This window comes from Amblyraja radiata, unplaced genomic scaffold (assembly GCF_010909765.2).
Source record: "Amblyraja radiata isolate CabotCenter1 unplaced genomic scaffold, sAmbRad1.1.pri scaffold_294_ctg1, whole genome shotgun sequence".
Taxonomy (NCBI): domain Eukaryota; kingdom Metazoa; phylum Chordata; class Chondrichthyes; order Rajiformes; family Rajidae; genus Amblyraja; species Amblyraja radiata.
The window spans coordinates 305-26,862 of NW_022630504.1; the positions used below are offsets into that span (position 1 = coordinate 305).

At 45.1% G+C, this 26,558-nt stretch overlaps 1 long non-coding RNA gene across 1 annotated transcript; it reads left to right on the forward strand.

The window, feature by feature from the left end:
• Positions 1–4,392: 4,392 nt before the first annotated feature.
• LOC116969861 lies at positions 4,393–26,558 on the forward strand. The gene is made up of 5 exons (XR_004410948.1): positions 4,393–4,403; positions 8,230–8,234; positions 17,233–17,242; positions 25,449–25,481; positions 26,263–26,558. It is a non-coding gene; the product is annotated as an uncharacterized LOC116969861 (long non-coding RNA).

Genomic DNA, 26,558 nt, shown 5'->3' on the forward strand with positions numbered 1-26,558 from the left:
CAGTATTAGAGTTTGCATTCTTGTTTTATTTTGGTGTCTCACATCTCCTCTTGTTTCAGGTCCCATTTCCTGTCAGGTCGTTTACCCTCATGTGATTGTTGGCCACGCCCTGATGTGTTTCACCTGTGTCTCGTTATCCCCTGCTAGTCTGTATTTAAGCCTTTTGTGTTTTAGTTCCCATTGCCAGTTCGTGGTGTATGCTACCTGGTATCACCTCGTTCCAGAAATCTTGTGACCTTGTGATCTCGACCTTTGCCTGTATTTTCGACCACTGGTTGTTGCCTGCTCCTATATGGTACTGTTGCATCTGTTTTGCCTACCTGTGTACTGACTTGGACCGATTAAACGCCGAAGACTGATCTGCCCTGTGTCTGAGCCTGCATTTGTGTCCTCCTCCTCGTTCAGTTCTGACATTACAAACTGGCCAACAATGGACTCAGCGGGCTCTGATCCTTTTCGTGCAGCGCTCCAGAAGCAAGAGGAGCGCATCTCGCATTACGAGGGTCAACTCTCCTCGATCGTCGCCGGGTTCCGGATCTCGGCGAGCGTCAGCAGGGTTCCAGGCAGACATCGGTTCACAGGTGAACACTTTAAGTTCTCGGTTTGAAGACCTGGTTACTCGGCTGAATTCTTTGTTTCCTGCTGCGGCTCCCGTGCCTGCCGAGTCTGTTTCCTTGTCTGTGTCTCCAAGAGCTCCGACGGCCACGGCTATCGCAGCGTCTCCATTCGTCCACCTGGCAAGACCGGAACACTTTTCGGGGGAATCGGAGAAATGTAGACCTTTTTTGATTCAGTGTGGACTGCATTTCGAACTTCAAGCGGCTTCCTTTTCATCAGAACGCTCAAGGGTAGCCTTTATCATCACGCACCTGTCGGGTAGGGCGAAGGCTTGGGCCACGGCGGAGTGGTCTTGGAATTCTCCTGTTTGCCAGACATCGGTCCTGTTCATGGAAGCTCTGTCCCGCACGTTTGATCACTCCAATCCTGGCCGAGAGGCTTCACAGAACCTGGTCTCCATGAAACAAGGTAATCGCTCTGTTATGGATTTTGCTATTGACTTTCAAACTGTTGCTGCTAAGGGTGGATGGAATGAGGCTGCTTTGTTGGATGCTTTTCGCAATGGATTGTCTGAAGCTATCAAAGATCAATTGGCTCCACTAACCCTGCCTTCTGACGTCGAGTCTATGATTTCCCTGGCTATCCAAATTGACGCTAGGCTCAGAGAAAGAGATCGAGAGAGGAGATCGGCTGCAGTTCGGTCCTCCTCCCAGCAGTGGCGGCAGCGTCGCCCTTCACCTTCCAGTCGGGACTTCTTCCCTCTCGGCCGGTCCAGTCAGCCTACAGCGCCACCTGCATCTTCGGAGGAGCCCATGCAGATGGGACGAGCCAAACTCAGTCCGGAGGAACGGCAGCAGCAGCACCGCCTAAGGGAAATTAGGTGTTTTTACTGTGGTGAACTGGGACATTTGTTGAACAGCTGTTCAGTAAAAGACAAAGCTCACCAATGAAAGAGAGGACATTGGTGAGTTGTACCACTCCTATGAGCCGTTCCTCTCGTCCATTGTCGACGGTACAATTGTTGTGCATTCCCAGTGGCACTCCCTGCAGGCTTTGGTTGATTCTGGGGCAGATGAGAACTTCATGGACATTCGCTTGGCTGATGAATTAAAGCTGGAACATGAACAGCTTCAAGATCCTATGGAGGCTAGTGCACTGGATGGGCGCCTACTGTACAGGTAATTCACCGAACTCAACCTGTTCAACTCATCGTGGCAGGTAATCACCTTGAGACCATCAGTTTTCATCTCCTCGACTGTCCTCTTCATCCTCTGGTTTTGGGGCTCCCTTGGCTGTCTTACCATAATCCTCACATGAACTGGGGTACTGGGGAAGTAATTTCTTGGGGGAATAACTGTAAACTCATCTATCTGCATGATTCTTCTCCTGAGTCTATGAAGGATCCGTCAAGGAGCAGTTTGCTGGGATCTTCCAGGACCACCCTCCGGCAGCCTCCCCGTTCAAGGGAGGAGGATTTTCCAGATCTCACCAAGGTTCCCTCATATTATCTAGACCTAAAGGAGGTGTTCAACAAGGCCAAGGCCACATCTCTTCCGCCGCATAGACCGTACGACTGCTGCATCGACCTTCTGCCAGGTACAGCGCCTCCTAAGGGCCATCTCTACTCCTTGTCTTCACCTGAGCGGCTCGCCATGGAAAAGTACATTGACGATGCCCTTGCTGCTGGGATCATCAGACCTTCTTCTTCACCTGCAGGAGCTGGATTCTTCTTGTGGATAAGAAGGATGGAACACTTCGGCCCTGCATTGACTACAGAGGACTCAATGACATTACTGTTAAGAACAGATACCCTCTTCCTCTTATCTCCTCTGCATTTGAACTGTAAAAGACGCTGCAGTATTCACTAAGTTAGATCTTAGAAATGCGTATCATCTGGTCAGGATAAGGGACGGGGATGAATGGAAAACTGCGTTTAACACACCCAGTGGTCATATGAATATCTGGTCATGCCGTTTGGTCTTACTAATGCTCCAGCAGTTTTTCAAGGCATGGTTAATGATGTATTACGGGACATGCTGAACCGATTTGTGTTTGTGTACCTTGATGACATTTTGATTTTTTCTCCAGACGAGACTTCCCATGTGCAGCATGTACACCAGGTGCTAGAACGTTTGCTCCTGAATGATCTGTTTGTGAAAGCTGAGAAATGTGAATTTCATGTTAACACTGTTCAATTCCTTGGTTATGTTGTATCACCTGCTGGTATACAGATGGACCCGAGCAAGGTCAGTGCTGTGGCCACCTGGCCTACACCCTCCAGTCGTAAGCGACTTCAGGGGTTCCTTGGGTTTGCTAATTTTTATAGGAAGTTTATCCGGAACTTTAGTGTCACTGCTGCACCACTCCATGCTCTTACCTCACCCCACGTGCCTTTCTCTTGGTCCTCTCAAGCAGAAACTGCATTTGAAGACTCACAGGAGCTTCTCCTCAGCCCCCATCCTGGTTCACCCTGACCCGTCACTCCAGTTCGAGGTTGAGGTGGACGCCTCGGGTGTGGGCATCGGGGCCGTACTCTCACAGAAATCCCCCACAGATGGTCGATTACATCCCTGCGCTTTCCTCTCAAGAAGCTTTCTCCTGCTGAGAAAATTACGATGTGGGTAACCGTGAACTGTTAGCGGTTAAAACAGCCTTGGAGGAATGGAGACATTGGTTGGAGGGTACCAAGCAGCCGTTTCTAGTTTGGACAGACCACAAAACCTGGAATACATCAAGTCAGCCAAACGCCTCAACTCGCGCCAAGCAAGGTGGGCTCTCTTCTTTAATCGATTTGATTTTGTACTGTCTTACCGCCCTGGTGCCAAGAATGGCAAACCTGATGCTCTCTCCAGACAGTTTGATCCTGACCCATCCCCTAAGGTTTCAACTCCCATTCTGCCTGCTTCCTGTTTTGTTGGGGCGGTTACTTGGGAGATTGAGAAGAGAGTTTCCGAGGCAACTGCTGGTGTTCAGTCTCCGCTAGGGTAGTCCTTCTAATCGTCTGTTTGTTCCCGAGTCTCTTCGTTCACAGGTGATTCACTGGGCTCGTACGTCTCGGATCTCCTGTCATCCCGGTGTCCGTCGAACCCTGTTTGTGGCCAAACAGCGGTTTTGGTGGCCTTCCATGGAGAGGTGGATTAAGGAGTACGTCGCCGCCTGCAGTATTTGTGCTCAGAACAAGACCTCCCGTCGGGCCGCCTTTGGCCTCCTGAATCCGCTGCCTGTCCCCTCACGCCCCTGGTCAGACATCTCCATGGACTTTGTCACGGGCTTGCCCTCTTCTGAAGGTAACACCTCAGTCATGACTGTAGTGGACAGATTTTCTAAGATGGTCCATTTCATTGCGTTGCACAAGCTGGTCCCTCCGCCAAGAAGACGGCAGAGGTCATGCTGTCTCATGTTTTTCGCATTCATGGATTTCCCAGAGACATTGTGTCTGACCGGGGGCCTCAGTTCGTGTCCAGGTTTTGGAAGGAGTTTTGTTCTCTGTTGGACGCCACGGTCAGCCTTACATCTGGTTATCACCCGGAATCCAATGGACAGACTGAACGCCTTAACCAGGAATTGGAGACAGGACTGCGGTGCTTGGTGGCACAGAACCCTTCAACTTGGAGCAAACACCTTATTGGGTGGAGTATGCACACAACACACTTCCTTGCTCATCCTCTGGTCTCTCTCCATTCCAGTGTGCCTATGGTTATCAACCGCCATTGTTCCCTGCTGTGGAGAAGGAGTCCAGTGTGCCCTCCGCTCAGGCTTCTCGTCCGTCGCTGTCGGCAAGGTTTGGAATGGGGCTCGTCAGATGCTGTTGCGCAGTTCTGCGCGTTACAAGAGGATGGCTGACCGTGGAAGAACGCCGGCTCCAGTATACCTCGCCTGTGTCAAAGGGTGTGCTCTCCACTCGAGACTTACCGCTGAGGGTGGAATCCCGGAAGCTGGCTCCTCGTTTTGTTGGTCCTTTCCCCATATCGAAGGTCATCAATCCTGTGGCGGTTCGTCTCAAACTCCCCCGTGCCATGAGGGTCCACCCTACTTTCCATGTCTCCCATCTGAAGCCATTTAAGGAGAGTCCTCTGGTCCCTGCCTCCACACCCCCTCCGCCCCCCCGGTTCCTTGATGGGGGTCCAGTGTTTACGGTCAGCCGGTTTGCTGGGGATGGCGCCGGCGTGGTCGTGGTTGTCAGTATCTTGTGGATTGGGAGGGGTATGGACCTGAGGAGCGGTCTTGGGTGCCAGCTCGCAACATATGCGACCCGGAACTTATCAGGGACTATCGGCGCCAACATCCTGAAGATCCTGGGCCGTCAGGAGCCGCCGTGGAGGGGGGGGTACTGTCAGGTCTCGCGTTTGATCTAGTTTCTGTTTCTTATTGGTTTTCAGTATTAGAGTTTGCATTCTTGTTTTATTTTGGTGTCTCACATCTCCTCTTGTTTCAGGTCCCATTTCCTGTCAGGTCGTTTACCCTCATGTGATTGTTGGCCACGCCCTGATGTGTTTCACCTGTGTCTCGTTATCCCCTGCTAGTCTGTATTTAAGCCTTTTGTGTTTAGTTCCCATTGCCAGTTCGTGGTGTATGCTACTTGGTATCACCTCGTTCCAGAAATCTTGTGACCTTGTGATCTCGACCTTTGCCTGTATTTTCGACCACTGGTTCTTGCCTGCTCCTATATGGTACTGTTGCATCTGTTTTGCCTACCTGTGTACTGACTTGGACCGATTAAACGCCGAAGACTGATCTGCCCTGTGTCTGAGCCTGCATTTGTGTCCTCCTCCTCGTTCAGTTCTGACAGGAAGAGATGTGAATTAATTATGTATGCCAAAAGAATGACCAAAGGAGCAAAGAAAGAGGAAACCGAGCCAGTCCTGGTCGAATTCAAGACAGAATCCCTTCCAAAAGTGGTCCATTTTGGATTCATGCGATATAGTGTAAGAGAGTACATACCCAAACCAATGAGGTGCTTCAAATGTCAGAAATTTGGGCATATAGCTAAAATGTGCAAGGGGGCGAGGAAATGTGCAAGGTGTAGTGGGGACCATGAATATGGTCAGTGTGGAGTGGGGGTCAGACCAAAGTGCTGTAATTGTGGAGGAGAGCATAGTGTGGCTTACTGGGGCTGTGAGGTGATGAAATGCGAAGCTGAAGTACAAAACATAAGAGTGAAGGAAAAGGTCTCCTATGCAGAGGCAGCAAAAAGGGCTGACCCTACAAAACAGATGAATGAAAGAAGGATCAGGGGAATAAGATGTGGGCATAATGAGACAATAAAAGAAAAAGAAAAGAGTATATGGAAAGAAAAGAAAAAACCTGGTTATATTTATAGCAGGAGTAATAAATGCGACAGCAGAAGTATAATCCAAAACAGAAAGGATCCAAATCATTATAAAGGCTGCAGTCCACCACTTGGGCATGGCAGGATTGAACTGGGAGGAAATACATGATGGTCTCAGTATCCAGGCGAGCCAAGAGTCAACATGTGTGGGTTAATAATATTAATCTTAATCCTACAATGGAATGCAAGAAGCTTGTTAGCCAATGGGCAAGACTTTAAGCAATTCATAGACAGTAGGAAGGAAAAACCAGATGTCGTATGTATCCAGGAACCTGGTTGAAACCAAGTTTAGATTTTGTTCTATATGATTATGTTGCAGTGAGATGTGATAGGGGAAATGGGGGAGGAGGGGTTGCGCCACTTTCATTTAAAAGGGATACCCATACAGGGTATTAGGGAATGGGCAGGAACAGGAATATGTGGAATAGAAGTGTGGTCTGAGAGGAGAAAATAGTGGTAATAATTACTATAATCCATGTAACGGATTAGAGGTCCATAACGTACAGGAAGTAGAAGGCCAGAGCAAATCTAATGTTTATTTGTGTGGGGACTTTAAAGCACATAATACTATATGGGGCAGTGGAAAGTCAGTATATAATGGGACAGGTAAATTGAGGAATTATTAAATGATGGTAATCTAGTATGTCTAAATGATGGAAAGAAGACCAGGGTAGATGTTAGGACAGGGAATGGATCTGGGTTGGACCGTACACTTGTTTTCTAATAGGATTGCCTGCTAAATGTAACTGGGAAGTATATGAAAAGGGTACCATAGGAATTGATCATCATCCTGTGGCTATGCAAAATAAATGTTACTTTAATTATAGTAAAGAAAACAGAAGTGGGCGATGGGTGTTTATAAAGGCTAATTGGGAGAAATTTAAGGAGGAAAGTGATAGATATGTAAAACCGATACAAGAAGAGACATATATAGAAACTTTGAGAAATAAATTGTCAGAAGGTATCAAAAGAGCAGCATTAGTTTCCATACCTAAAAGTAAAGGAAGATCAAAAAGGAAAGCTGTGCCATGGTGGGATAATAATGTAAAGAGGCGGTGGTGAATAGAACAGAGCATTCAGATTATTAAAAAGAACTCATAACTACCAACACATGATTAATTACAAACAGGCTCAGGCAATTGTTAGGAGGACTATAAGACAAACAAAAAAGAGCATATTGGAGGAAGTATGGTGATTCAATTGGAAACACAACACAGGTAGGGGAGAGATGGGGGTGATTAAAAAAATGGAAGGTGATAAAAGGGAGTGAGTTATCCTATCTTAACAAATGGAGATCAAACTGTAGTCTCAAATAAAGACAAAGCAGAACTAATGGTTAACACTTTTAGTAGGGTTCACAGCTCCCACAACTTATCAGATGAAGGAAGAAGTGGTAGGGAAAGAACAAGAGAGGAAAATGTTGAGGCCTTACAAAGGAAAGGTATCACAGAGGACAAGTACAATATTCCATTTAATTTGGGGGAGCTAAAGAGAGCTCTGGCCAAGTGTAAGAACTCAGCCCCAAGGAAGGATGATATTTGTTACATAATGATAAAGCATCTAAGTGAGGAGGGACTCCAAAAGATACTTGCACTATATAACAAGGTGTGGGAAGAAGGGTGAATACCGGAGAGGTGGAAGGAAACAATCATTGTGCCTATTAGGAAAGCAGGGAAAGATGCAAGTAATCCAGTAAATGATAAACCTATAGCTTTAACAGCACACATGTGTTAACTGATGGAAAGAATGGTAAATGAAAGATTAATGCATCTAATGGAAGAAAACGGTATAATGGCTAATTATCAGAGTGGCTTTAGAAAAGGGAGAGGTACTAATGATCCAGTTCTATGCTTGGAAGATGATATAAGGAAAGCACAAGTTAAAAAAGAATCTGTAGTTACCATATTTTTTTGATGTAGAGAATGCTTACGATATGTTGTGGAGAGAAGGTCTTCTAATAAAGCTGCATTTAATGGGAGTAGGAGGAAATATTTTTAACTGGATAATGGATTTTCTCAACGGTAGAAGTATCCAAGTTAAAATAGGGTCAGACATCTCTAGTAAATGTGTAGTCGAGAATGGAACTCCCCAGGGAAGTGCGATAAGCCCGATCCTATTCTCAATCATGATCAATGATATATTTGCAAACATTCAACCAGAGATGGGGCGATCGCTCTTTGCAGATGATGGCAGCCTATGGAGAAGGGGGAGGAATATAGATTTTATCGTGGAAAAAATGCAGCAAGGGATAGCACAGCTGGAAGAGTGGGGAGTGAAATGGGGTTTTAAATTCTCTATAGAGAAGACAAAGATAATGGTTTTCACAAGGAAGAAAATTAAAGAGGATGTCCAGTTAAAACAAACGGCAACAATTCAGAAAGAGTCAAAGATTTCCATTTCCTGGGAGTCCATTTTGACTCCATATTAACATGGAGGGTACAAAAATAATTGAAAAATGCAAAAAAGCCATCAATGTAATGAGATGCTTGGCAGGTTTAGAGTGGGGAGCAGATATATTATCTCTTAAACATATTTATGTATCACTGATCAGATCCAGACTAGAGTATGGTAGTATAGCTTATGGGTCAGCATCTAAGTCAGTGTTGTCCGAGTTGGACAAAGTCCAAGCGGAAGCTCTAAGAATCTGTATAGGAGGTGTGCGGACGTCACCTGTATGTGCACTACAGGTGGAAACTGGGGAGATGCCGTTGAGACTGCGCCGCAGACAACTAATGGCTAATTACTGGCTAAGCCTTAAGGGTCATGGAGAGAACCACCCAACAAAACAGGTAGTACAGGAGTGCTGGGAGAGAGGGGTGGCTCAGTCTGGAAGCTTCGGCTGGGTTGGAGGAGGTGTGGCAAGGGGACATGGGAGTAGAGGACAAAGAGTTCTGCCCGCAGTATTGTGGCCATCTGTGCCAATATGGGTACTGAACATCCCAAAAGTTGATCTGGAGATATGGGAGGCAAAAAGGAGGAACAAAAATTCAGACCTAAAGACAGAATACCATAGCCATATATATAATAGATACAGGGAACACCTATTAATTTTCACAGATGGATCAAAGGACCCAGTAGCTGAAACAACAGGCGCAGCTGTGGTAGTGCAAGGGATGAATGTTGAACTTTGCAAAAGAACAAATAACTATCTGACAGTATATACGGTGGAACTGTACGCTATTTTGATGGCAGTTCGGTAGATAGAACAGGTGCAACCATGCAAAGTATTAATATGTAGCGACTCATTATCTGCAATCCAGAGTATTGGGTCTGGTGCATCCCATAGGCGGCCTGACCTAGTGTATGAAATCCTACTACTATTAAGCCAAGTGACAAGGAGGGGCAGTGACGTGACTTTGTTGTGGGTCCCAGCACACATTGGTGTTCTAGGAAATGAAAAGGTGGATAAATTAGCAAAAGAGGCTGTTAAAAAAAGGAACATAGAGGTAAACCTACAATTATCCAATTCTGAAGGATGACACATTGTATGGAAGAAAATAAATCAGGAATGGCAACAATACTGGGAACAAGAAACAAAGGGGAGACACCTCTATTCGCTACAAAACAGAGTGGGCGTTACAGCAAGAAGAGGGGGGAACAGGAGAGAACAGATAGTATTAGCAAGATTGAGGATAGGACACACTCACCTGAACAGCACATTAAAAATATTGGGAAAACACCCTACTGGGCTGTGTGAGGAATGCCATCAACCAGAAACAGTTCAGCATGCTCTAGTTGCATGTAGAAGATATGAAACAGAAAGAGGAGTTATGATCAGTGAAATGAAGAAAATTGGATTGACAGATATATCAGAAAAGAACATTCTAGAGTGTGGAGGGAAAGGAAAAGGAGTAAAGGTGTTGTTTAATTTCTTGAGAGCCTCTGGCCTTATAAAAAGGATATAATGTAAAGACATGAGGACTGTGGAGTGAAGCCAGAAGGTGGCAGCATTGCAACATTGTGGATGCTGGCTGCCGTAAAACTCCAAAGGAGAAGAAGTAGAAAATGCACCCTACGCCACTGCCTATGTGTGTGTCTATGTGTGTGTCTGTGTGTGTCTGTTTTTGTGTCTATGTGTGTGTCTATGTGTGTGTCTATGTGTGTGTCTATGTGTGTGTCTATGTGTGTGTCTATGTGTGGGTGCCTATGTGTGTGTCTATGTGTGTGTCTATGTGTGTGTCTATGTGTGTGTCTATGTGTGTGTCTGTGTGTGTGCGTGTGTGTTTGTGCGTGTGTGCGTGCGTGCGTGTGTATGTGTGTGTCTATGTGTGTGTGCCTATGTGTGTGTGTCTATGTGTGTGTGTCTATGTGTGGTTGTCTATGTGTGTGTCTATGTGTGTGTCTATGTGTGTGTCTATGTGTGTGTCTACGTGTGTGTCTACGTGCGTGTGTGTGTGTGTGTGTGTCTATGTGTGTGTCTATGTGTGTGTCTATGTGTGTGTGTCTGCGTGTGTGTCTATATGTGTGTCTGCGTGTGTGTGTCTGTCTTTGTATGTCTGTGCATAGGGAGGGCTTCGCTAAGTCTGGCATGATCAGAGACACTGAGATATCTGTCGGAAGATGTTCAAAATTATCAGGAAGATAAGGAGAAATGATTCCCAGTGGGAGGTAGCAAACACAGGGCACAGATTTAAGGTGTTGCCAAAAGAACCCGAGGGGGTTTGAGATTTTTTTCAAACATAGTGAAAATTATGAGGTGGAATTCACTCAGTGGAAGGGTTGTGGATGGATATTTAATAATGACTCTCAAAAGGGAATAGTCTATATAGTTATGATGAAAGAATGTAAAGGGTTATTGGGGAAGGAGCAGGGGTATGGGATTAATTGGACAGTTCCATCAAAGTGCTGGCACTTTACCAAGGGTCTTTGCTGTTATAGATTCAATGATTCCAAAATCCACTCAGTACAAAAGGCACCACTAAACATCTATTTCAGCTGCTCTCATCATGCCATTTCTATTCAGCTAACGTCAGCCAAACCACCAATTAGTTTTCCTCAAGTATTTCTCTTCTGTTGTTCTGTTCATTTACTCGTTCACAGTATGTGGGCGTCAGTATGTGGCCGCCATTTATTGCCTATCCTGACCTGTCCCGGAATTGTGGAGGTGGTTAATTGATGGATCTGCAGCCATGGCGTGGCGCAGCGGTACAGTTGCTGCTTCACAGCGCCAGAGACCCGGGTTCGATCCTGACCAGGGGTGCTGTCTGTACGGAGTGTGTACGTTCTCTCTGTGACCAGGTGGGTTTCCTCCCACATTCCAAAGACGGGCAGGTTTGTGGGTTCATTGGCTTCTGTGAAATGTCCCCAGTGTGTAGAATAGTGCTGCTGTACGAGTTGATTGTTGGTCGGTGTGGACTCGGTGGGCCGAAGGGCCACTTTCCACACTTTATCTCTACGCTACACTAAACTAAGGATAGGATAAAGATGACAGAACTTCTCTCCTGAAAGACATCAGAGAATCAGATGTATTTTTATGGCAACCTCGAGGTTCATACTGAGATTAGAGTTTCATATCCCCAGTTTATTTCATATCCCCAGACTTTGTGTCCTTGGATCAGTTCTCTGCGATCCTGGCTGTGTTCAGTCACAGAACCAGTACCTCACACCACCATCACGTGAGGCTACAATGTTTCTTTAGAGACACAAAGGGCTGGAGTAACTCAGCGGGTCAGGCAGCATCTCTGGAGAACATGGATAGGTGACGTTTCAGCTCAGGACCCTACTTCAAACTGATAAAAGTTTGCAGTTCCTTGTTCTCCAATATTTTTTGGAGGCTACCTCCCATTTTAACCGTTTTAATTCCCCATTCCCATCCCCATACTGATTTTTTGTCCTGGGCCACCTCCACTGCCAGATGTGGACTGTGAGAGCAGACGTCAAGTGCCCGCTAATAAAGATGTTTGGAAGAATGAATGGCCATTGTTAAAGTTAAGTTCCAATACATTTCAGAATTTATCATCATATATTGAATATATTGAATATCGCTGCATATAAGGAGCAAACCTTCTTTAAAAATGGACTGATTAAAAGGTGATTTCAAATGAAGGAACTCTTCTGAGCTGCCAGTGTCCTGACTCAATGAGTCCAGTTACTTTTATTGACATGTGCACCGAGGTCCAGTGAAAAGCTTTTGTTGCGTATTAAACTGCCAGTGGAAATACAACACATGATTACAATCAAGCCACTCACAGTGTACAGATACATGACAAGGGAATAATAAGGGGAGAATCTATGGAAAGCAACAGGAGCTCTCCCTGACATTGTGTTCATAACTTCATTAGTCATTGAAGCAGAAATAGACCATTCGGCCCATCATGTCTACTTCGGCATTCAATCATGGCTGATCTATCTGTCCCCCTCAGCCCCATTCTCCTCCCTTCTCCCCATATCCCCTGGTTGGTATCTGTATTTGTGACTCCATTCAATTCAGAAGGTGGGAGGCTTTGTGACATCGCCCACGTTAGTTTCTGTGGTGTTGTTAACAACCACCCTCCACAACCTTTGTCCAAGCTGCCAAGACGAAAACATGTTTGATCAGATCTCCCCCCTGGTAGCTGATGGTGTGGGATCATCCTATGGAAACTCAATTTAATTTAATTTAATTTATTGTCACGTGTACCGAGGTGAATAACGTTTAGTACAAGATAAAGTCCAGTAAAGTCTGATTACAGTTACTCCGAGGGTCTCCAATGAGGCAGTTGGGAGGTCAAGACAGCTCTCTCATTGGTGATACGATAGTTCAGTTGCCTGATAATAGCCGGCACGAAACTGTTCCTGAATCTGGGGGTTTGCATTTCAAACTATCAGTTTAGTTTGGTTTAGAGATACAGCGCGGAAACAGGCCCTTTGGCCCACTGAGTCCGCACCGACCAGTGATCCCCGCACATATTAACACTAATCTGCACACACTAGGGACAATTTTACATTTATACCAAGCCTATTAACTTACAAATCTGTACTTCCTTCCAGTGTGGGAGGAAACCAAAGAGCTCGAAGAAAACCCTCGCAGGTCACGGGGAGAACATACAAACTCCGTTCAGACAGCACCCGTAGTCAGGATCGATCCCGGGTCTCCAGTGATGTAAGGTATTAGCTCTCCCGCTACGTCACCATGTTTAGCTTAGTTTATTCTCACGTGTACTGAGGTACAGTGGAAAGATTCTGTTGCGTGCCAACCATTCGGTGGAAAGACAATACATGTTTACAATCGAGCCACCCATAGATACACGATGAAGGGAATAATGTGAATAACGTTTAGTGTTAGATAAAGTCCAGTAAGTCCAATCAAAGATAGACCGAGGGTCTCTAGTGAGGTAAAGTCCATCAGCCCACTTGCAGAACTGATCAAGATCCTGCTGCAATATTTGACAACCATCTTCACTATACAACACCACCCACTTTTGTGTCATCTGCAAATATGCTAATCATGCCATCTACGTTCTCATACAAACCATTGATATCAATGACGAACAGCAATGGGCCCAGCAGCGAACACGGAGGCTCACCACTTGTCACAGGCAGCTCGCTTGTTCACAGGCCACTAATTCAGTTTGGATTAGAAACTCAACCTGATCTCTCCTGCCCTTCCACATAGTGATCAGTGGTTGAATTATATTACTAGAGCCCACTGGCTTATACAGAGACACAAGGGTCTGCATGTGCTGGGTCTTGGGGGGAAAATAAAAAAAGCTCCAGAGGAACTCAGCAGGCCAGGAAGCATTCATTTGGGTTGATCCAAAACATAGTCTGTCCATTTTCCTTCACAGATTTTACCTGGCTTGCTGAGTTCCATTAACAAAGATAGACACAAAATGCTGGAGTAACTCAGCGGGAAAGGCAGCATCTCTGGAGAGAAGGAATGGTTGACTTTTCGGGTTGAGACCCTTCTTCAGAAGTGAAATCCTATCAGCTGGTGTTTTACTTGCACTGGAAAAACTTGGCTAAGAAAATAATTCCTTGTTTTGTGCAGGAAGAAGTCATGTGAAGTTACGTGGTAACTTACGAGGAGGGGAGTGGGGCTGTGGAGTGTGGGGTGGAGTGTGGGGGGGAGTGGGGAATAGGTGGGAGACCAGGTGAGGCACTGAGGAGGGAAGCATCGGAAAAGAAAGGATGGAGGGAGGGGGGGGGGGGATCAAGAGTGGGGATCAAGAGGTCACCTATAAATGAAAAACTAGTAAAAGGGGTGATGTTATAGAGATGTGTAAGATCATGAGGGGAATATATAGGGTCAGTCAGATGTGTAGGAAGGAGGAGGGATCACAGAGGGTGTGCAGTAAAACAGAGTGCGGCAAAACTCTCATTGGAGAGAGGAGGCGAACTTCATCAAAGCAGGCAAACCTTGAGGAGATTTTGCTGTGTAGCAGACAAAATGTGTTGGGAGGAACTGCAGATGTTGGTTTAAATCAAAGACAACGCAAGAAACTGGAGTAACTCAGCAGGTCAGGCAGCATCTCTGGAGCAAAGGAATAGGTGACATTTTGGGTCAAGACCCTTCTACAGACCAGAGTATTTTGAATGAAGGTTCTGGAATAGAACTTGGATTCAAAATCTTCCAAATCAAAGCACAGTGTACTGTGGAAATACGTACAGCATTTATCTCTAAATGTTTTGTATATTTTGGTTAATCAGAGGATATGACAATTTAGAGATAAGCCCAGTAAACACCACTGTGCCAGGTGTTTCCTGCCAGCTCAACATGCAAGCAGGTTTTGCAGAGACTTGCTGTGCCTCTGCAAAATGTGGCCAGTACATTTTACATACAGGGTTTAAAATATGAAGGGCAATGTTCAACGTTACCATCTCGTCAGACCTTTCCTAATTGTGTGTAGGGTACATAAGTTATTGCGTATTCATGCATAAACTTGTCATTTCTGCAAGAGGATGTGTTATTAAAATTCATAACTTAAAATCAGCTGCAAAGATCCAGCAAACTGCCACAAACTACCCACAAAGGGACAATCATGGGAATTGTTTTGAAGACATTTGGGCCCCAGACCTGAGGAAGGATGTGCTGGCTCTGGAGAGGGTCCAGAGGAGGCTTCCAAGAATGATTCCAGTAATGAGTGGGTTTACATATGATGAGCACTGGGCCACTACTTGCAGGAGTTTCGGGAGTTTAGATGGTTGGGGTGGGGGGGGACCTCATTGCAACTTACAGAATAATGAAAGGCATAGATAGAGTGGAAGTTCCCACTGGTGGGAGAGTCTAGGACCAGAGGTCATAGCATCAGAATTAAAAGTCGCTGTTTTAGAAAGAAGGTGAAGAGGAAGTTTAGTCAGAGGGAAGTTAATCTGTGGAACTCATCGCCACAGTGGATGGTCCAAAGGTCATCCCGATGCATGTCTTGCTTCCTAACACAGTCCTTTACAAGCTGTACCTGGACACAATATCTACAGGTATAATCGCCAGGGTCTCCAGCAGTTTTCCAACCTTCCTACATCCCGATTGAGGAGAATTGAACCAATTTACCTGCCACCGCCGCTGCACTCACCCAAGAAAGAAAAAAACAATCACAAGACACACACACAAGCGCAGAATTTACATTATCCTCTTAATCAACTTGACCCCCCCCCCCCCCCCCCCCCACCCCCCCCCCCCCCCCCCACACACAGCACTTGCCCCTCCCCCCCATCATTTGTCCCTCCCCCACACACAGCATTTGCCCCATCTCTCACACAGCACTCGACCCTCCCCCACACACAGTACTTGCCCCATCCCCCACACATAGCACCTGTCCCCCCCCCCCCCCCACCCCCTAGCATCTGAAACACCGCCCTTCCCATTAATGCACAATCTTGTATCTAGGGTAGGGAAATCAATAACCAGATGACAAAGGTTTAAGGTGACAGGGAAAAAGTCATTAGAAATCCAAGGGACATCTTTTTTACTCAGAGAATGGTGGGTTTTCTGGTACGAGCTGCCAGATGAGGTACAGTAGCTGTGGCAGGGACTATAACAGCATTTAAAAGACACACAGAGAGATACATGAAAGGAAAGGTTTAGAACCATATGGGTCAAATGTGTGCAAATGAGACTAACTTAGATGGGGCAATTTGGTGAGCATGGACAATTGGGGCTGTCGAGCCTGTTTCCATGCTGTATGACTATGACAGATGGAGAACTTGCCCCACGTGATGCTGCTAAACAAGGTGAGAGTGCAAGGTATTAGAGGGAAGATACCTGCATGGATAGCAGGTTGGCTGAATGGCAGAAGGCCAAGAGTGGGGAAAAAGGGACTTTTTGTGATAGGCTACTGGTGACTAGTGGTGTTCCGTTGGGGTCGGGGTTGAGGCCGATACTCTTCACATAGTTTATCAATGATATAGATGAGGAAATTGATCGATATGTGGCTGTTTGCAGATGATATAAAGATAGGTGGAGGAGTAGCTAATGTAGAGGAAGCAGGGAGTCTGCAGAAGGACTTGGACAGGTTGCAAGAGGTGGAAGATGGAATACGGTGAAGCAAAGTGTACAGTCATGCATTTTGATAATAGGACTAAAGGCATAGACTATTTTGTAAATAGGGAGAGGATTCAGAAATCTGAGGAGCAAAGGGACTTGGGAGTACCGGTGGAGTGGTCCCAAAAGATTAATTTGCAAGTTAAATCAGTAGTAAGGGAGGCAAATGTCATGTTAGCAATCATTTTGAGAGGACTAGAATATAAAAGCACAGATGCAATGCTGAGGCTTTATAGGGTGCCCAGTCAGACTGCATTTGGAGTTTTGTGAACATTTATGTTCCACATATCTGAGTAGGGATTTGCTAGCATTGGAGAGAGTCCAGAAGAGATTGATGAGAATGATCCCAAGGAGGATTGGGTTAACGTATGAGGAGCATGTGAGGGCTTTGGGCCTGTACTCGTGTGTGTTTAGAAGGATGAGTAGGAATCTCATTGAAACCAACTAAATAATGAAACGACAACACAGCGTGGATGCTGAGAGGATGTTTCCAGTAGTGGGAGAATCTAGGACCACAGGGCACAGCCTAGGAATAAAAGGACATTATGTTACAATGATGAGGAGGATAGCAAAATGATTTGAGTATAGGAGCACGGAGGTTCTTCTGCAGTTGTATAGGGTCTTGGTGAGACCACACCTGGAGTATTGTGTACAGTTTTAGTCTCCTAATCTGAGGAAGGACTTTCTTGCCATAGAGGGAGTACAGAGAAGTTTCACCAGACTGATTCCTGGGATGTCAGGACTTTCATATGAAGAAAGACTGGATAGACTCTTTTTGTATTTGATAGAATTTAGAAGATTGAGGGGGGATCTTACAGAAAGTTACAAAATTCTTAAGGGGTTGTACAGGCTAGATGCAGGAAGATTGTTCCCGATGTTGGGGAAGTCCAGAACAAGTGGTCACAGTTTAAGGATAAGGGAGACCGAGATGAGAAAAACATTTTTCACACAGAGAGTGGTGAATCTCTGGAATTCTCTGCCACAGAATGTAGTTGAGGCCAGTGCATTCGCTATATTTAAGAGGGAGCTAGATGTGGCCCTTGTGGCTAAAGGGATCAGGTGGTATGGAGAGAAGGCAGGTACAGGATACTGAGTTTGATGATCAGCCATGATCATATTGAATGGCGGTGCAGGCTCGCAGGGCCGAATGGCCTACTCCTACACCTATTTTCTATGTTTCTATGTTTCGATTATTTTGCCGGAGGTTGGTTTATTTGTGGAATTCATTGCCACAGACGACTGTGGAAGCCAAGGCATTGGGTATTTGCAAAGCAGAGATTGAAAGGTTATTAATTATGAAGGAAGCCAAATGTGAGGAAGAAGGTGGGAGAATGGGATTCAGAGGGAAAGATCAAACGTGAATGAATTGTGGAATAGAATCGATGGGCCAAATGGCCTAATTCTGCTCCTATGATATGAACATAAAAACATGAGAGTATGAAATATGTTTGTTCTCTTCTGCATTTGAGACTGTGATACAGGGCACAATAAAAATGAATTAAATCTGCATTCAGCATGGTGTGGTATTTTCAGGCGGCTGCTGAGATGGCGTGTGGGCTGGCTGCCCTGAACTGTTTGCAAATTGCCAAAGCACCTGGTGGTGGAAGGATGTAAATGAGAAGAGCACCCACATGGTCTGGATCACACTGTGGACACTGGGATCAACCATCTCCTCTCTGACGGTAAGCTTCTTTAACTGTCTGCTTCTTGGATGCAGGTATCGGCTCGGTGACACGTTTCCGTTTCAAATTCAATAGATAATAGTCAATAGGTGCAGAAGTAGACCACTCGGCCCTTTGAGCCAGCACCGCCACTCACAGTGATCATGGCTGATCATCCCCAATCAATACCCCGTTCCTGCCTTCTCACTATATCCCTTGACACTGCTATCTTTAAGAGCTCCATCTAACTCTCTATTGAAAGCATCCAGAGAATTGGCCTACACTGCCTTCTGAGGCAGAGAATTCCACAGATTCACAACTCTCTGGGTGAAAAGATTTTCCTCATCACCAATCTAAATGGCTTACCCCTTATTCTTAAACTGTGGCCCCTGGTTCTGGACTCCCCCAACATCAGGAACATGTATCCTGCCTCTAGCGTGTCCAAACCCTTAATAATCGTACATGTTTCAATAAGATCCCCCCTCAGCCTTCTAAATTCCAGAGTATACAAGCCCAGCCGCTCCATTAAACTGCGTCTGCCATGCATCTGCCCACTCTCCCACCCTGTCCAAGTCACCCTGCAATCTCATAGCATCTTCCTCACAGTTCACACCCCCACCAAGCTTTGTGTCATCTGCAAATGTGTTAGTTACTTTTAATTCCTTCATTGGTTTCTCAAGAGAAGGCGAAAGAAAGAAAATGGATGGGATAAACCCATTAAAGGGCAGGTTCTTTCTCATTGGTGCATTCGAGCAGACTGCAGTTCACGCCTTACTTCGTTCAAAATCTATTGGTTGTTTGGAGCAAAACATCATTTACTATGAAAACTGTTGTCAAAGAATTAACTCTCAGATACGTTAGTGTGTCAGAAGATTTTGGAGAGACCATTCTATGTCCGTAGTGGGTGTTCAGTTGAAGTCCTGGTATCATCGCTGCAATTGGCCGCTGGGAGAATGCTGCGGTCCTTCTTTACTTTGGTTGTATTGCAGATTTGGAACTGTGAGTTCATTGAGAATGTTGAAAATATTCGGTGATCAATTAACATGATATTTATTATTATACTCTATATTCCCGTATCTTTATAGCCACATAATGGAACGTTGCGGTGTATGGGACTGTGGATAGTAGAACATATTTATTCTCTGAATGGAGACACAAGGACCTGCAGATGTAGTTTTATGAACAAATACACAATTTGCTGGAATAACACAGCGGGTCAGGCAGCGTCTCTGGAGGACTTGGATAGATGACATTTCGGGTCGGGACCCTTCTTCAAACTGTTGCTGCCTGATCCGCGGTGTCACTCCAGCACTTTGTGGCTTATCACTAAATGTTGTGATGAAAAAATAGTGATCTATTAAATTGATGATAAATTTCTGCCACGTGTGAAATTTCCACCTGTCCAGATCAGGGGTTTGTGTGTTTTTATAATGCGAGCACAGGAGCAGAGATGAGAAAACATGCTCATTTCCTTCAAATGACGGGAGAAGTGGCCTATTCAAATGTGGCAATTATGTTAATAAATAATTCATTATTTTCTAATATTTTCTAACTGAGCCATTTGGTAACAAGTTGCTGACTTCTGCCGGAACAGTGTGTGTTTGGATAATGTCGCCAAGATTAACACATTTAACATCCCATTCCGATTTTGTCAAACAGATTTAAACGTGAAATTTCATCCACGGGAATGTTCTTCAGTCACAGATCAATCAACCCGCAAGACTCGGGTCTTGTGTACTGCAATTCAGAAAGAGATTATTAATCTGAATTGATCAGAGGTATAGGGCGGTCACTGTTGGGACAGAGTACATCGGAGTCCGGAGAGTATAAACTCCTTGAGGTGAACAACAGCATCCAAAGCTTCAGCTGTTGCTGACTGAAGCCGCACGCAAATTCTTGTCGCTGATAGTGATCCGGTGCAGCTTCTTTTATCCCCCATATAGAAACATAGAAACATAGAAACATAGAAAATAGGTGCAGGAGGAGGCCATTCGGTCCTTCGAGCCAGCACCGCCACTCATTGTGATCATGGCTGGTCGTCCCCTATCAATGACCCGTGCCTGCCTTCTCCCCATATCCCTTGACTCCACTAGCACCTAGAGCTCTATCTAACTCTCTCTTAAATCCATCCAGTGACTTGGCCTCCACTGCCCTCTGTGGCAGGGAATTCCGTAAATATCATAGAGTGAGCGGAGCAAATTTATGAATTGCAGTTAGTATCATGTTGTCGGAAATGTTTTATTAATTTTACAACATTAGAAGGCATACCGATGTAGAATGAACACTGCTAAAATTAACATTCATTTTGTCATTGATCTTAATCATTCACTTGGAAGGATATTGACACCGACATTTCCACACAGTGGTAGAGTTTAATTTGCCTACAGTTATCTTCAAATGTGTGACATTTTATATTAAACCGAGTTTTCAGTTTGCCCCTGTGTGTGTGCGGCGATAAGTAGCAACTGATTTTGCTCGGGTCATTTTTGCATTTTCCATTCTGTTTATGTGGAGAATCGCAATTTGTGAGATGTTGCAAATTCACTTCTTCGATTCAGCTTGAAGGTTTAGTGCAGATTTCCGTGACAAAATTCAGCTTGATGTTTTATCTCATTCATGTACCTCGTGTTAAATGCTCAATGAGAGAAAGACACAGATAGACAGACAGAGAGAGACAGAGAGAGATGGAGATGGAGAGAGACGTGTAAACAGAACCTTCGGCGAGGCAGCAGCCGCTGAGGAAAGTATAATAGTCCACGTTGGGACTGATGGACAGAATTTGTGGAAAGAACAGCAGAGAACAAATCACCTTTGTTTCTCTTTCCACAGGTACTGAGTGTTTCAGAGTTTTACCTCTGTTTTGAAGATTTCTCCCATTTGCTGCTTTCTAGATTAATTCAGGCATATATTCAGCTGTTGTTTCTCAATCCCCGTCCACCTCATTGACACTTCTATTTAGTGTCACGTTCAGTCGATCGTATAGTTTCTCAATGGTCACTGTTTTGGTTAAGATTTATGTTATAAACTCCATCAAAGGTAAATGCGCATTGCCTGATCGAGTAGACTTTCGGCAATCTTTACATCTCCTTTCTTTTGAAATTGATTCGCCTGTATTGAATATTCTGCAGAATATTCAGTTGCGTTTGACGAAATACCGATACGTTTTTCAGTTGCTTCCACTTGCTCCACGTCCTGCATTTTCTATTAACAGCTAACTTCAGTTTATCTCTGTTTGATATGCCGATCAGAAAATATGTATCTCCGAATGGAGACACGAGGGACTGCAGATACTGGTTTACAAAAAAACTCAATTTGTTGGAATAACACATCGTGTCAGGCAGCATCTCTGGAGAACATGGATAGGTGACGTTTTAAATCGGCCCCTTTTTTCAAACTGATGCTGCCTGACCCGCTGGGTTACTGCAGCCCTTTATGTCTGTATCTCTAAATGTTGTGATGAAAACATAGTGATCTATTAAAGTGATGAAAAATGTCGTCCACGTGTGAATTTTCCACCTGTCCTGATCAGGGCTTTGCCTGTTTTGTAATGAGGGCACAGGAGCAGAGTGAATTTTTAAAAATAGGTTCATTCACCTTGACAACGGCTGGATGGAATATTGAAGTGTGTTATTTGCTTTCTATAATTAATTAGTTACTTTCTAATGTTTGCTATTTGAGTCCTTGTATGACAGTCGCACAATTCCGTCGGAATAGGCTATATATTTGGGTAATGTCGCCAAGATTAACACATTTAACTTCCCATTCAGATTTTTGAAAACAGATTTAAACGTGATATTTCGTCCACGGGAATTTTCTTCAGTCACAGATCAGTCCACCGCAAGACTCGGGTCTTGTGTACTGCAATTCAGAAAGAGATTATTAATCTGAATTCATCAGAGGTAAAGGACGGTCACTTTTGGGGCAGAGTACATCGGAGTCCAGAGAGTGTAAACTCCTTGAGGTGAACAACAGCATCCAAAGCTGCAGCTGTTGCTGACTGACGCCGCACACAAATTCCTGTCGCTTATAGTGATCAGTTGCAGCTATTTTTATCCACCATGTCATACTGTGAACTGAGCATATTTATAAAATGTAGTTAGTATCCTGTTGTTGCATAGGTTTTATTAATTTTCTATCATTAAAGGTCATCTCGATGTAGAATGAACACTGTTAAAATTAGCATTAATATTGTCATTGAACACTCACTTCGATGGATATTGACGCTGACATTTCCACACAGTGGTCAATGATCTTCAAATGCGTCACATTGTATATTAACGGAGTTTTCAGTTTGGCACTTTGCGTGTCCGGCTATTAGTAGCAACACGTTTATTTCTCGGGGCATTTGTGCATTCTCCATTCTGTTTAGGCGGAGAATCGCAGTTAGAGAGATGTTGCAATTTTCTTTAAATTGCTTTTCACTTGTTCTATGTTGGTTAAAAGTTCACTGCAGTTCCGTAACAAATTTCGCCTTGATAGTTTATCTCCTACATATACCTCGTGTTAAATACATAATGAGGCAGTGAGACGCGCAAACAGAACTTTCGGCGGGGCCGCAGCTTCTGAGGAAAGTAAAACAGTCCACGTTGGGACTGATGTACAGAACTCACCTCTGTTTTCTCTCTGTTGAGAGTTTCAGTTTTACTTCTTTGCTTTGAAGATTTATCTCATTTGATGCTTTATAGATAAATTCAGGCATATATTCAGCTGTTGTTTCTCCATTCCCGTCCACCTCATTATACAAATCAGAAAACAAAAGCAGGACATATTCATCCGTGAATTATCGGCAGAAATTGGGCGCTGGCTAAATCAAACTCCAACTTTTCTTCTGATTTTGTCGTTAAGATAACATCACGTCATTGAATATTGTTGGAGCCTGTGTAATTGACACCACGTTGGCATCTATGTAAATGTGTAGGAAGGAACTGCAGATTCTGGTTTAAACAAACAACATGGAAAGACCCCTTGACCACCGAGTCTCAGGCGAGCAGCAAACATCCAATTGCATTATTAATCCTATTTTTTTTTCCTCGTTCTCATCAACTCACCGAAGATACTGCCACTCATGCACATGAGGGAATATTTACAGCGGGTAAATGCCCGGTTTGGAATGTAGGACAGAAACAGAACGCGCGGGGGAAACCCACACAGGCACTAGGAGAACGTGCAAAATCCACACTGACAGCACCCGAGGTCGGCATTGAACTCGGGTCTATGACGCTGCCTGCAGTGGCTCTACTGGTTGGAAGGAGCACGTTATCGGTATCCTCTATTTAATTTTACTACCGCTGCTTCCACCCAGTTGTAGCGATCTCGGTTCATTCCTTACCACCGGTGCTGTATGACATGCTATTACACTTGTATCTTCCCTGTGACTGTGCGCGTTTGCCCGGGTGCTCGCGTTTCTTCGCGCATCCCAATGATTTGTTGCTAGGTAGTTTAATTATCTACTGTAAATTATCTTGAGTAGAATGGTTAAACGGATGAAAGAAGTGTTGATGGGCCCGAATGAAGGGAAATAAGCAGAGGGTAATTTAAATCAACGAGACTGTTGTACAGTGATTGGTATGGAGCCGATGGGCTGAATGGTCTCCTCCTTGTCCTTAGTAGTTTAGAATGGGAGCTGTGTTTTATACATGATGTGTAATGGTACTGCTTCCGTGTGCATTAAATACTTGAATAATCGTAATACACGTCTGAGAAAATATGGTCCTAAAATGATTCCCAAATCGTCAGATACGATTGTGCTGTTTATATTATTATTATTACTTCGCGAGATATAACACTAAATTAATGAGCCTATTGTGCACGCGGTCAATTGTCCACTGCATTGTCCACGGGCCGAGTTTGTGCAATCGGTGAAAGGCATAGAATTGAATAACATTATCTAGATTCACAAATTGTAACGCGGGTTTGAAACTGTGAACGTAAATAGACTTTCCCCACTTCTTGAAAATCGGTTAAAAGGAAATGGCAACTGGCGAGACAGTATCTGTTCCTGGAGCCAAGTGGATAACAACACTCAGGTGTGGGAGCAAGTCGTGCCCAGTTATTGCTGGACAACGCAGGACACAAAGGAACCAACGTGTAACGTTGGAATATCATTCAAGCATTCTCCACAAGCAAATCTGAAAATAAATAGAGTCATAGAGTCGTAAATATTAGCATCGCCGCACCTGTATTAAAATACTGGAAAGCAGTATAGAAATCAGGGGCAGAATATCTTCAGTAGTCTGGGATCAGGTCATTTGTCCATCATGTGGTAGACGGTGTTGAACACAGAAAAATATCCTGCAAATCCATCGGAGGGAATTTCGTCGTAAATTTTGTTGGAGGGGAAATGAAGGAGTGGCTGTCCGCAGAAAATTAAAATGATCGAGTTTGGCACACGGGTCAGTTCACTTTATATCGTCTGTGGAAAGTAAAATTGAAATGAGAATCTGAATTCGTGACAGTGTGAACCTCACAGACAGGAGCTATTTCAAGAGTGTTTTATTTTTAACTGTCATATGTACCGAAAATGAAAACAATGAAATAATTTATTCTAGGGGAGTAAGGATGGGGTTATTCACTGTTAATTGCATTATGAATTTTTCCATGCGAATTATCAGTCAGAGTGGCAACACAATGTATTTTCAAGGCTACGTAAAATGTGTCCGAAACTGATAGTTCACCAGAGGCGATAGGAGAGTTGTCGTGGCCCGACAGGCCTACTTTTCAGGTATATTGTTCCCTGTCGTTCTAAAAGGGTCACCCTGGTGTAGGAAGGAAGCCATTATGACGGGAAGAATGCAGTGAAGATTTACAAGAACGTTTCCAGCACTTAAGGACCCGAGCTGTAGAGAGAGATTGGGCAAGCTAGGACTTTATTCCTTGGAGCGCAGGAGACCAAGGGGCGATGGAGGTGCATATAATCACGAGAGGAATTAATAAGGTGAATGGCACAGAGTATTTTAAACCTGGATAGGAGAAATTAAAACTACAGAGGCTAAAGGTTTAAGATGAGACGGGAAAGATTTAATAGGATCCAGAGGGGCGTTTTTTCCAGACACAGGGTGTTGGGTATATGGAACAAGCTGCCAGGGGAGGCAGCTGGGGCAGGTATTTAACAATCTGGTCGGCATGGACCAAATTTACCACATCGGTAAATTGTGTCCAGATATCTGTAGATCTAACAATAAATTTCATTACAAAAGAGACGATAGGATTTTCTGACTGCTGATACTCATTTACAGAAACGTCTAAAAAAGCAGGTGGGAAGGTGAAACAACTCTCTGTAGCGGTTCGGAACGCTGCCTCTCAGGTTACTGTCAGGACTTTTTCCGGTGATGGTTTCATTAATGAGATGCCCACCTCCCCATGGACCCATTCGCTCCAACATCCCAACCCCATCACTCCACCCGGCACACAGCCAAATCTCATTCTTTATTTCTCATTTCAGGCCGTCCCGGGGATTGTCAGGCGGACCCTTCAGGTAACCTCGCTTAACTTTCACTGCGTTATGAGTGCGGCTACTGAGACTGATTGTTACTGAAGACCTTTAATGCTACTTGCGAGGTGACTGCCGTCTACAGACGGAGTGACGATCAGTAATGTCCCTGAAGCGCGCAGTGTGGGGAGTCGATTCTGCTGACATGGTTCCCGGTTCCAAGCGTGTTCCCACTGCTCATCCCACTGTGGAGTCCCAGTCCGGATCTTTCACCTTTGGCGTCCAATTCCAGGAATGCCTTCACACCTCTAACACGTTTGGGTTCCATTGCCCGTCACATGAGCTTTGAGTACAGCGGGGCACTAACCCGCGCAGCTCATCAGCCGCTCTCCCGAGAATGAAAACGAACCTGCAGCTGAACTTGGAGACACAAGGAACTGTAGATGCTAGTTTATAATAAAAAACCACAGTGCTGGAGTAACTCGGTTGGACAGGCAGCATCTCAGGAGAACATGGGTGGGTTTCCGCTGAGTTACTCCAGCACTCTGTGTCCGCAGCTCACCCTGCCTGCTCGGGCGCCGCTTTCATCCCAAGAATGACCGGGTGATCCCGGTTCTCCGGACGGTTACCAGCTTACTGCTTATTGTTGACACTGTTCACAGTTCATTCGGGGTCTGCCGCTCCCGTTGATCATTCCGTGGTACATGTGGACTTTGAATGGTTGGAGCTAGGGGTGGCTGGGAGCGCGGTGTGCGGGGCGCCGACTGACCCGCGGCTTAAACCGTCGGCAACGTTTGTTCTTCTATTTTCTGATTTTTGTTTTCAGAAAGCGTGAAGTTGAGGCTGGTGAACGGGGGCAGTCCATGCGCCGGGAGAGTGGAGGTTCACTACAAGGGGAACTGGGGGACTGTGTATGGTAGCGGCTGGGACCTGCAGGACGCGGTGGTGGTGTGTCGGGAGCTGGGCTGCGGCGCCGCAGTGAAAGCACCGCGCGCAGCTCACTTTGGACCGGGGTCCGGACCCGTTGTGACGTCATATGTTGAGTGCAGCGGGAGCGAGGCCGCTCTGCGGGAGTGTAAATCAGGGCCATGGGAGGACATTGGCTATCCACACTCCAACGAT